Below are 12,617 nucleotides of genomic sequence, written 5' to 3'. Positions count from 1 at the left end.
ATTGAGCCACAAATGGCTCCATCTAGGTGAAATATAGACTGTAAAATACAGGAAACAAAATCTCTAGCCTTATTTTCATAGATGATAATTAATAAAAGGAAGGGATTAAAAATGCTCAATCTCTTTCAGTTATAAACATGGAATTACTTTTGGATTATTCTTTGCTAGTGCTGATTTCTATGATAGATGTATTCTGGCATATACATACTGTACCATGTTCTGGTAGCATTCTGCTTTCCCTAAAAAATCCACACTACGGATAAAAAAAATTATACATTTCCTTTCATTACTATAGGAATATTTAATAAACAAAAGTAATTCAAGTATAGGTAGATAGATAGATAGATAGATAGATAGATAGATAGATAGATAGATAGATAGATAGATAGATAGATAGATAGATAGAATATACGCATGACCTCTTTACAGTCTAGAGTGGCTCATTTACAACTATATAATGAAATGGCTTTCAAGCTTCTGGGTTATTCCCTGAAAGAGAATGAAAAGTATAATTAGGGTTAATTTCTCATAAAACCTTTCTGGAATATTTTTATGTGCAAGATAATAGGTTACTTTCCAAAAAGGAAAGGTAAGGCAACAATGATAGTGGAGACTCATGTGTCCTAGAGGATTTTTTCTAGGTCACTGTGAGAGGACAGGACATTACAAAGGCAAAAGAAACACTTTTAGATTTTTTCAGGGATTCCCAGATGTGTCCTTCCAGCAGAGAACACCTCATTATGTTCTTGCAGCACTATGTGCATTTGTGGAGGGTACCAAGGAATTGATACCATTGCTGGGAACAACAGAACAGCTTCTCACATCACTTTGTTCATTCCCCCAGACAACAGCTCTGGCCTTATTCTCTGCTAATGTCCTGAGCAGCCTGCTAAACACCTGCTACAGCACATGATTAAATTGTACTGTGTTGGCATTAAATCTGCAGTGCCAGGGGGGCATTGCAGATGTTTCTTCTAGAAATATCACAAAGGAGAACTATGACGCAATACAACCAGTGTCTCCAGGGTACTTTTTCAAGCCCTGACATAAGGACCTTCTTAAAATTTCATAGTGTTCTGCTTTCAGTAACATCTAGAGGCCACATCCAGAACATAAACAAGGGAGATGGCTTTTCTTACTCTGAGACATTGTTAATGATTTCAGGCATTATTAAAAAATCTCCAGCCCTGGAGGCGTCCAGATTGGATGGAGTTCTCAGTCTAGTGAAGGTATCTCTGCCCATGGCAGAGGCTTGGGACTAGATGATCTCAAAGGTTTCTTCCAAACCAAATAATTCAATGTTTCTGTGATTTTCCAGAGTCTTTCTTATTCAAGAAGTAATTTTAATTTATTTCAATTTTATTTTGGTTTCCAATTCCAGTTATTCCTTTATTGACAATGCCCTGATAACTTCTACTGGCACTGTTATGCTTTAAACAAGCCTTTACTTTCAGTAAAATTTTATTCCATCCACAGTCTTTGGATAATATGATGCCCAAGGCACGATTGACTCTGTGGGAAACTGTATTGACTGTCCTTACTGCAGTTTAAAAAAGGGAATATATGGGAAGTATTATTATACAACTGGACAGATTATTCTTAATTTGTTTTTATCAGAATATATATTATATGTAGTTTAATTTGATCCCAAAAGTTAGACCCCAACTGAAAACTCCAAGTGCTAATATTATGGATTTTGTAATCACAGCTCAAAGCTGTGTAAGTTTTTCAGCTTTGTCCTTTTGGGATAAAATCTGGGCTTTACTGAAGTCAACTCCCTCTGAGTTTGTCAGAAAGATTGTGTCAATCCCACAGAGCAGTGCAGTGAGAGACAAGATAAAGTTGCCTGAACTCCTTTGTTCTCCTTTATTTAGTTAAACACCTCAGCCAAGGAAGTTTTTCACTCACAGGTGCTTAGAACACACCAGAGGGGAAGTAAGTGAATCACCTAGATCTGCTTATTCGCTTTGTGTATTCAAGCTGGATCTTTCTAAAAATTTCCATAATACCTTTGATGCTTCCTTAAGACAAAGACCTCTCACATCCTTTGGAATGTGCTACAATATACCTCAGTGTAAGGCATCAGGAAGAGCTACGACTTATTATCCTCCTATCAATGTAATTTAGCATCAGTAGAGACACCATGATTTTAGCATAATTCTCATGTATGGTTACTTGTGGACATTTCTAATTCAGGTGCTCAAATGCAGGTGTCAAAGTTATTTCAGAAGTGTTGAGAGCCCCTAAGATGTATGAAGTGGAATTTGTTTAGCTAAATGAGAATATTTATAGAGTTAGGATTTTATTTCTAAGCAAGACACTCTGGGATGCCTTCGCAGTCAGCAAAGAATTAGTAGAGCTACTATAGCTTGAGTCATGATTCATCTCACCCTCAGTGAGACAGCTGCATTTGCTGGGATGAATCATGCACTAATCTCCATGGACTATCCTGATCAGGTCACCACTGACTATAACAAAAGCCCAGGCAAGAGGCAGACACCTCATGTTAGGTCAGATGAATCATCTAACTAGCAGGTTTCCAGCCTACCCTTCCTGCAGCAAGGTTTGAGTTCCCCTTAATGCTCCACTGGGTACATCAAGGGCCCTTAGTCCATCATCAGAAATGAAGGTATGTCTGCATTGATCCACCAAAAATGGGAGGCAATAGAGGTAATGCAGCTGTGTCTCTGGCCAGGTGCAGGAAATGTGGAGGACAGTCAAGGCACTCAGTTGACTTTGGGTTTTATGGCTGGATAAGCCACCTGCTGCCAGATCTCTACATTGATGAAAGGAAAGATCCTGCACACTGGACTTTGGTAATCATCACAGAGGCCTGTAACTTATGCTTCAACTCTATGAAACACTTCTTCACTCTCTGGAGAAGCACGAGGTTTGCTTCTCACACCGTCTTTCAATGAGTCTCTGTGGTCAGACGATGCAATGGCAGGAGTTTAATGCTACGATGAAGATTAACACCACAGCTCCCACTCTGCTGAGAATACACATCAAAATAATGCACTGATAGCAAAATTTAAATATTTGATTCTGAAAAAAAGTCAAAAGGTCAGAAATTTTCTCCTGGGTTTTCTTCTAAAAGAGAATTCCTGAGAAAGAACCTGAAAAACTCAGTCTGCAAAGCATTTCAAGTCACAGTGTGTTTTGACAGAAAAAGTTATCATCAAGCTTTTTCTAACCTCAAGCTTTTACTAATTTATTTTGATGTTAGCATACTTGTATATCTCTCTTCTTAATATGTAAGCTTGTTAAATTATTATAAGTTAAAATTAATGTTATTGTTAAGGACAACCAGACCTCCCTCAGGTAGGCTGGCAGCATGCAAAGCCAGCTTTATTCTGGCCTATTTATGTAACATTTTCATTTTGATTTATTATTGTCTGTGACATTTACGTAGAACATGTTCCAAGCAAGTCTGTGAGTGTGGACTTACTGCACTTAAAAAGAGCAGGTGGAGAAACGAAACAGTAAAATTTGTCCCCAGTTAATTCAGAAGAGACATCTGCAGCTTCTGAATATTCCACTCATACAAGTAATTCAGCCTCTGAGTTTAGTGATTTCAAATACTTCTATGGATATCAGACATCTAAGAAAAAACTCAATAGTAAATAAAACTGCTGGGACAACACATAAGCTCTGCAAAGGAGGAAATACATAATTCTGGAGAAGACTCAGAAGGATCAGAGAGACTTGGTGTCTTTCAGCTTAGAAGCAGTGCTTCAGGGTTTACGAAAGACTGAAGAAAACAATTCTGTACTGGAAACATACTTGGAGGTACCACCTAGCAAAAATGCCCTCAAAGTATAAGGGTTTTCAAAGGATCCCATAGATACCGAGACCAGGATAAGGTTAACAGTTCATTTTTCTCATTCTTCCATGCATGCTGCATATCTACACAGCAAACTAATATCATGAACTCACATCAAGAGTGAGAGATGAATATTGAGCTCTGAGCCAGTGCACCAGAGCAGAAAAAACAACAATCAGAAAAGAATGACACATCTGAAGTTCCATTATGCTGCTGGTTTTCCCACATTACAATCCTTGGCATGGCCGCCCTAGTACAAATCACCAGCAGAGGCTGGTGGCACAACTGCTGGTACAGAGTTTACAGCTGTTCCATGGCAGAATCACGTCATCCCATCTGCAGAGGCTCCATCCATTGCTACTTTACTGGCATTTTGAAGTGGCACGGTTTAATGAACTGATGGTTGCCAGCTGTTAATACCAGGGCAGAGCTCTAACATGACCAGCACCTTCCTTTTGAAGCAATGCAAAAAATAGTAATTTAAAAATAGAGAAAATAAAGCTGCATTGATGAAAGAATAGTCAGTAAGTCATCAGCATGTTCTTACCAGTTATGAGTTTGCACTTTGTTTTTGCAGACAAAGCTCCTGATTTCAAAATCAGGGTTCATCTCATCACTTAACTCCTTCTCGTCTACGATTTAGTCTTCCTGAGATGTTTTTTGGATCACAAGAGCAAAGCTTGGAACAGAACATTCAGATGATATTTTGCTTAGGCTAAACATGTAGGAATCAGGATGCATAAGCTTAATTTATACTAACAAATTATTCTTGTTTAGGATGGTTCTCTGCCACTGGGACAGCTTGGCACAGAAAAGACTATTCTAACACTTCCAAACCACCTCACTCTCTCACCCTCCAGTAAAGTGCAGCTGCATGGAAACTGCTTATTAGGAATGGTTGCTTGCCTGTGCTAATTATTGAGCTGTGATAAGGAACAATTTGGGACGGGGCTGGTTGGCTAAAAGAAAACCAGGAAAAATGCCAGCAATCTAACAAGGTACACAACTAAGTTTCAGTGACACAGGACAGTTCCTGACTCCATGTAATTTGCTGGCATAGACGTAATCCCAAGTATTTAATTCTTGGTTCTCACAGGTTTGTGTGTCACAGTGTGCCTTGGCTGTAAGGAGGCTCTGGAGAGCTCCAGGCCTGTCAGCCAGACCTCGGTGTCAGGGAAGGTAATGGAGCAGATTGTCCTGAGTGTGATCTTGCAGCACATACAGGACAACCAGGGTATCAGCCAGTATGGGTACATGAAAGGGAGGTCCTGCCTGACCGAAATAGATCTCTTCCTCACAAAGTGACCTGCTAAAGTGGATAAGGCAAAGGTTGTGGATGTATCTAACTGGAGTTTAGTAAACCTTTGATACCATTTCCCACAGCATACTCCTGGAGAATCTGGCTTCTGAAGGCTCCAGTGAATGCACTCTTCACTGGGTTAAAAAATGGCTTGATGACTAGGAAAGAGAAAGATGGTGAATGGAGTTAAATCCAGCTGGCAGATAATCACTACTGGGGCTCAGGGCTCAGTATTGGGTCCAGTTCTGATTAATATCTTTATTTATCCAGATCAGGTGAGTGAGGGCACATTCAGCAAGTTCACAGTTTGCACCAAGTTGAAGGTCAATGTGCTGGAGGGTAGGTGGGCCCTGCAGAGGGACGTGGAAAGGATGGATTGATGGTATAAGGTCAGTGGAACAAGGTTCAACAAGAAAAAAGATTTGGTCTTGACCTTGGGTTATGGAAAACCCCTGTGGTGCTCAAGGCTGGGGGCAGAGTGGCAGGAGAACAAACAGAAGCCAGCATGTGCACACATGGGCAAGAAGGCCAGTGGCATCCTGGCTGTAGTCTCTGTCATCAATAGTGTGGCCAGTGGGACCAGGGCCATGATTGTCCCTCTGTGCTGGGCACTGGGGAGGCCACAGCTCTTGTGTTGTGTGCAGATGTGTGGCCCTACTAAGACACGATTAGTGAGAAACGCCTCTGTGCGAATTAAGGTGCCAAGGAGACCATCTACCAAACAACAGAGATTTTATTTAAAAATAAATGTGATGTAGAGAGATAGAAAGGAATAGAAAAGAGAAGGATGAGAAGGAGAGAGGCTGGAAGAATGAGGGGGAAGGAGGGAGCGGGGATGAAGACATCAAGAAGAAGACAGATACCATACTTGACTCCAGCACCATCCTGTCAGTTGTTCCTCACCCTGTGTGTCTCAGTGGTGACAGGTCCCAGTGGTTCCTATGGAGGCGGAGATGGGGCCCCAGATCAATCTTCTGGGGTTAGACCTTTTCTCCAGTCCATGTTGTGGACATTTCCCTCTGGACCATACGAAAGGAGGATGGGCATGCCTGTAGGATATGGGAAGGGAAGTAATGAGGTTGAGACGCCATGAGGAGACCACTCTATAAGAAACTACACCCCTTTTCCTGTCCATCAAGTTGCTGTTCAGTCCCCTGTTCTAGAAAGTTCATTGTTCTGTGTTTGTTCATTGGCCCCTGTAAATTGTTATCCACCCCCTGTCCCTCCACTGGTTGTTTCCTGATCACCCCATTCCTGCTCCTCCCCTTGTCTCTTCCCTGGCTGGTTCCCTTCAACAGTGACCCCTCCTTCCCTGTCCTGGTTATATACCCTAGACCCTCCCTCACTCAGGGCTTTTTTCTTTTGTTGCCTCTGACCACTTCGCCCTGTTGTATTGCTCCTCAATAAACAGAGCTGGAATTTCAAGCAGCAAGCCTCTCTCATCTCACTGGTTAGCCTTTATTACTATATCTGCACCTCGAGCGTCTGGTAGTTCGCAGGAGCTAGCCGCACCAACCAGCGTTTGCTCTTGGGAAGGTGGTCCTCCAGGCGACATCTGCCCGAGAGGCTGCACGTGCCTTCCTTTGCCTGCAATGCTGAGGACCAAGGAGCATTTCTCAGCTCCTAATGTGGCCTGGGCACAGGGTGGGAATGCGCCCCCACACTGCAGCCAGGGCCTCAAGTCAGCTTCTCTGGGATCAACAAGGCAGCACTGCCACCCTTCCTTAGCTGGCTCTCCTCGACCAGGCTGCCTTGCAGTGGGCTTGGGGAGTGGTGGGGTGGAATCAGCAACAGGACCTAGGACCTACCTGGGGCAAGTGGCTACCATGGGCACCATCCAACCAACCATCCATCAGTACATCCATCCATCGGTGCATCCATGATGAGCCTCCCTGCGCCTTGCCTCTGGGAGCTGCGGCTGCCGCTGGGAGCTGCGTGGCCTTAGGATGAGTGGCCATCTCTTGGGATGCACCTGCTGCTGCTGGCAGCCAGGCTCACTCCTCTGGCTGCCCCCTGAGGCAGCTGAAGGAGAAAAGTCACCTCACTGGCCACCAGGCCGTCTTGATGATGGAGTGCCACTGCTGTGGGGCCGGGGGCTGTGGGACAGTGGCCATGTCAGTGGGGGAGGAAGGAATGAACACTGCATGCCAGGGGCTGGGCAGGCACCAGGCAGGCCCTTGCCAGCACTGCAGACCCACAGGGATTTTCCTGGGCAAGACTGGCCGGGAAACAGCCAGCCTCCATGCATGCTGCACTGGGCTCCTCCATGGGATTGTCAGGCAATGTGCAAGCTGATGTCTTTGGGTCTTTGGGCAGTGCCATAGGGAGAGGCTCACTGTGCCCCTCACTACAAGAATTGCTATCCAGGGGAGAAGCTTCTGGCTCTGTTTCTTTGGTTTGCAGTGGGTGACACAATGCGCACTCTGGCTCACTGTACCCCTCTCCTGCAGCGTCTCTATCATGGAGTTCTTCTTCCTCCCACTCTGCCAGTAACTCGTCTACACGAGTGTCCCAGCATTGCATGTCCTTGATGTTACAGAGAGACCAGAGCTCTGCAAATAGTTCAGGAGGCACAAGCTGTGAGTAGTTTTCGGTCTCTCCTGCAGTCTTTGGTCAAGGTGGAAAGGATGATGGCACCAAGGTGCTTTCTTCATAGAGGGAGGAGAGAATGTCTTGCTCCAACTCCTCCAGCTCCTCTGCCTCAATATGCAGAAGGAGCTTTGAAGCATCCTCAGTCTCCATGCACAGCAGCTTGCCGTGGGCACTTTGCTCTGCTGGCACACAAGTTCCCCTCTCCTCACAGGTGCCTCTGGACAAAGATGAAGCTGAGAAGCCTGAGGTTTCCTCAGGCTCTGAGGTGGGGAAAAGCTCACTGGGTCTATTGTCCCAGGCATCTCCGGCCAAAGCAGAAGCTGCTGCCTCTGCCTTTTTCACTTCCAATGGGGCAAGTGACACACTCCGTGGGTCGCTGTCCCCATCTCCTGCAGTCCCTGTGCCTAGGAGCTCTTCCTCCTCCCACTTCTCCTCTGGCTTCTTTAGAGAACTGTCCCCGGGCCATGAGTTGTCAGAGCCAGAGCGTGGCTCTGCAATCAGGCCAAGAGACAGGAGCTCAGAGGAGTTTCCCGTCTCTCCTGTGGAGCCTTCGGGCAAACTGGGAGTGCTGGGCAGCACCTGGGGCTCTGCATTTGCCTTTTTGGCAGAGACTTGACTGCTCTTGGGTGCAGGTGGACTTCATGGATGTGTCTTCACAGAGGCACGGGGCAAGGCTTCTAAATTGACATCCTGATGTTTTGCCACCGTGCTCTTCCTGCACCTCAGTGGGTTACTCCATCATGGTGTGCCACAGGTGCTTCCAAGCAGGCGGGGTCTCTGTGAGGAGCGGCGTGCCACCCGCACGTCGCAGGGGTGGCAGGCGATGGCCTTGCCTTGCCACTGGCCTTTGCCAGAGCCTTTTGCCTTTGCTGTCCGAGGAAGGTGCTTCCTGGGACATGTCAGCAGCCATAGTGCCCCATGGAGAAGGTGGCACAAGCTCTTGATAGCAGTTGGCCATGGGACCGCTGGACCGTGCTTGGGGACTTCTCCCAGAGACTTCTGAGGCTGCTGGCGGAGGGGGCATCTTGACCCTCTCTGAGGCTGCTCTTGGCATTTCAGGGCTGAGCCGGCACAGAGGTGTCACAGTCAGTGGAGGGCTGTGGAGAGGCAGCAAGTCTGATACAGACAATCTTGTTGGCCGTGTGACGGCCGCTGTGGGGCACTGAGTGCCCTCTCTCCAGGCTGTCCTCCTGAGATTTGACCCCTGTGAGTCTGGGGGCTGGTGTGTCCCCATAGAGGGGTGTGATGGCCACCCATGTGGCCTCTGCTGCTGCCTGCGGCAGCCTCTGGGGCACCTGTGGGAAACAGGAGGAGGTGAGAGATGGAGGTGGCTGTGCGAGTACGCCGTCCCTCCTCATGGTGTCAAGCCCAGCTCTGGCCCCAAGGCAGGTGCTGACCACAGCAGCCAGGCTGAGGGAGAAGCGGTGCATGGAGTCTCCCTGGACTTGAGCAAAGCCTTTGACTCTATTTCCAACAGCACAATCTTGAAACAGGCACCAGCCCAGGGCTTGGGAAGGTGCGCTCTTTGCTGGGTTAAGAACTGTTGGGACTGGGCCCAGAGTGTGGTGGTGAATAGGCCCACATCCAAGTGGTGTCTGGTCACCAGTGGTGTCCCCTGGGCTCAGTCCTGTTTAATATCGGTCCTGCTGATGTGGCCAAGGGCATGGAGTGTACCCTCAGCCATAAATTTCTGACAACACCAAGGCGCGTCAGACTGTCAGTGTGCTGGAAGCTGGGAAGGCTCTTCGGGCCCTTCAGTCTCAATCAATGGTGCAGGGCCAGCAGAATGAGGTTCAGGAAGACCAAGGCCTGGGTTTTGCCCTCATGTCCTCATGTCGTAACACTTCCCTGCATAACTCCAGGCTGGGGGCAGAATGGCTGGAAAGCTGCCCAGAAGAAAAGGTTGACGGGATGAACAGGAACTAGCATGTGCGCAGATGGACAAGAAGGCCAGTGGCATCCTGGCCTGTATCCAGGATGATTTTACAATTTCCCTGTAGTAGCCTTCTGTATCAGAACATTCAGAATAAATTTCTGAAAGCCTTATGTTGAATTTGAAGGTTGTTTGACATTGTTCCATGCTGACAAATGATCAGACACTTCCATGAATCTATAATTTACGAGTTATCTTCCTACACAGTCTGCAGTCACCTCTGCAAGACCAAATGTTCACCTAACCATGATCTTCTAGAAACTACTTGGCACATCATTTCTGCTTGTAAATAATAGATACAATACTACTGGGTGGAACTACTCAGAGAAGTAAGCTCTGAAATTGGTAATAAATGTTTGCAGTTTCAGACTTAAATCTTTCTAAGACTGAATATGTCATTCACACTAGAAAAGCCATGTAAGTCTCCAGGGGCTGAGTGATATAAATGCAAAACAATTTATGGTTGGTTTTGTTCTTTTCCAGAAGGCTTCAATGTACTACTTCTCTTGGGAAGAAAAGAGCATTTTCAAAGGCACAAAAAATGTGTGGATGCCCATCTCTTATTGACATCTTTGAAAGTCACCATTTAAGTCGGATGATTTACTTAATAGCCATATTTTACATGATTCTTTAACAATTAACTTCATTAAGTCCTTAAAAACATTTTTCCTCTTACAGTAATTCTGACCAAAAAAAAAAAAAAATAAAGCCAGGACATTTCAGTCACTACCTCTCAAAACACCGCAGTTGCATTAATGTAAGCTCTGCTGTTTTCAGCCATTATTACAGAACACCAAAATGTATTTTTATAAGGTTGCTAGGCAGTTAAACCACCTTGAAAGAAATGAACTATCTGTGTGCAAGCATGTACAACAAAGTATTGATGGAATACTGAATAAAAAAAGAATACGTGAGAGCTAAATCCAGAGATGTTTACTGGCACTGTACTATTATATTCCAGCAACACTGACATTTCAGTCTGCAGTTTCCAACAGCCACTGCAATATAATTTAAGCCCCAAAATCAAAACTGTCAGTGCTTTTGGATCTGTGAGATGGGGGAAAAGTTTATTTTAAAGCTGCATTTTTCTTTACTCCAACTTTCTGTGTCTCACAAGAACACAGAAAGTTTCACACACATTTCTTCCTGGAAAATGACTTTTTCTCTGTCTTTGATACAAAACTGTAGAACCACAAGAGTTATTTGGGTGTAAAGAGATATTTGGAATTCATAGAATGGCTTTGGTTGGAAGGGACATTCAAGATCACCCAGTTCCAACCCCTGAAGCCTTGACACACTGACTTTTTCGTCCTATCTGTGCAGAGTTTATGGGAATATTCATTCTGGGCAAAGCAAGCAGGAGAAGGTTTTGCCATCTACGTTGTACCTCAGCCCCAAATTTATATACATTTACCATAAAACATGTAAAAAAAATCCCCTTTCCCCCGGCCAATGAGTTATCGCAGTTCTTTTTAGAACCTGAGCTAAGGAACCATTTTTGATATCTAGTATAATATTGAAAAGAAATCTACTAAAATTTGGTTGATAGGCCAATGAAAGGCTATAAATACAACAGGAACTTTTATGCAAAAAAAATATTTTAAACATGGAAAATAGAGAAAGTTTAATTCTTAGTATTGTTGTGACTTTTCAAATGAAAATTCTTTACTGAAAACCAAATGTTTATAGATTTATTTATATTTTATGTTATATTTTATATTTTATATTTTATGTTTATAGATTTTTATTTATAGATTTTTAGGTCCTCAGCTGGTTTAACGTTCCAAGGAATTCTATGGATAAAAGTATGATGATGATTATGTGAAGATAGTTCTACCTTTAGCTCTTGTTATTTAAAATAAAGAAAACTTTAAAAAGTGAGGGAAGCAATGAACGATCTATTTTGGTTTTTATTAATAACCCTGGGATTTGAAAGTGTAAATATTTTAAAGGGAAAACATCCCCTCATGCAAGATGCAGGTTAAAATGAACAAAAACTTGGCAGCAGTTTGAGCTCAAAGTGCTGCATATACATTTTCTGGATACAGCTGAGCAGATAAACCCAGCTCCTGCAGAAATGAATAGGAGCTGGCACATAAGTACCTGTAAGAATCCACACCGCTGCCTGTGATAAAACATCTGGTTTATCATCGGCAGCAGAACCAGTAGAATTAAGGAGTTCATACTTCAAAGTGATACAAAATGTAACTGTAAATTCAACAGAGCTTTCTGCTGGAGACCATGTAAGGGCACCATAATAACAGCAAATTGATTCACCTAAACCTTTGCTTTGCATTTGCTGTAAGACAGGATTTTCAGTAAACTACTCCAGCTCTCCCTGTGTTAATAATAACTGCCTCACTGGCTGTTGAATGAGCCACACTTACAGACACAAGGAAAAAAAAAAAAAGAAAAGAAAAAAAGAGAAATGCTGCAGACATGAAGGAATGTATTTCTTGTTGGAGCTCCCATTTGTTGAAGTTTTATAAAAATATAGAACTTGGATCTATTTAATATAACAGATGCATATAGTGACTTAATACGTTTGGTTTTCTCCTTCACAGCCTGATGAGTTATAAGTAATTTAAAAACTACTCCATTAAAACCAAGTAAATGCATTTCTTCCTGGCTTTACTCTTTCCTCTCCCTAAAATGACCCTGACTGGTTTCAGTCTTATGAGAGAATTAACTGTGCAGGTTTTATAAAGCTCACTGCACCAGACACTGTCACTACTGTGGTTAATGAGAAATTCTTTTTGCACAATTCCCTCCATAAGATTGGTATGTCACTTGCATAATAACTCCAGACTCGCAGGAAACCTGTGACAGTGTCTCTTCCCAATGGCAACAAGCACAAGTATCCTCCACACCAGTTGCCTGATAAGAGTTCAAGAAGTTTGGACTTCTGCTCTCAGACATATGGTGTGATTTTTGGGGTTGTCCCATGCAGAGCCAGGAGAATGGTTGTG

Source organism: Taeniopygia guttata, chromosome 2 (genome assembly GCF_048771995.1).
Source record: "Taeniopygia guttata chromosome 2, bTaeGut7.mat, whole genome shotgun sequence".
In the NCBI taxonomy this organism is placed as follows: domain Eukaryota; kingdom Metazoa; phylum Chordata; class Aves; order Passeriformes; family Estrildidae; genus Taeniopygia; species Taeniopygia guttata.
The sequence above is the reverse complement of the archived record's forward strand: the minus strand, read 5'-3'. Positions refer to the sequence as shown.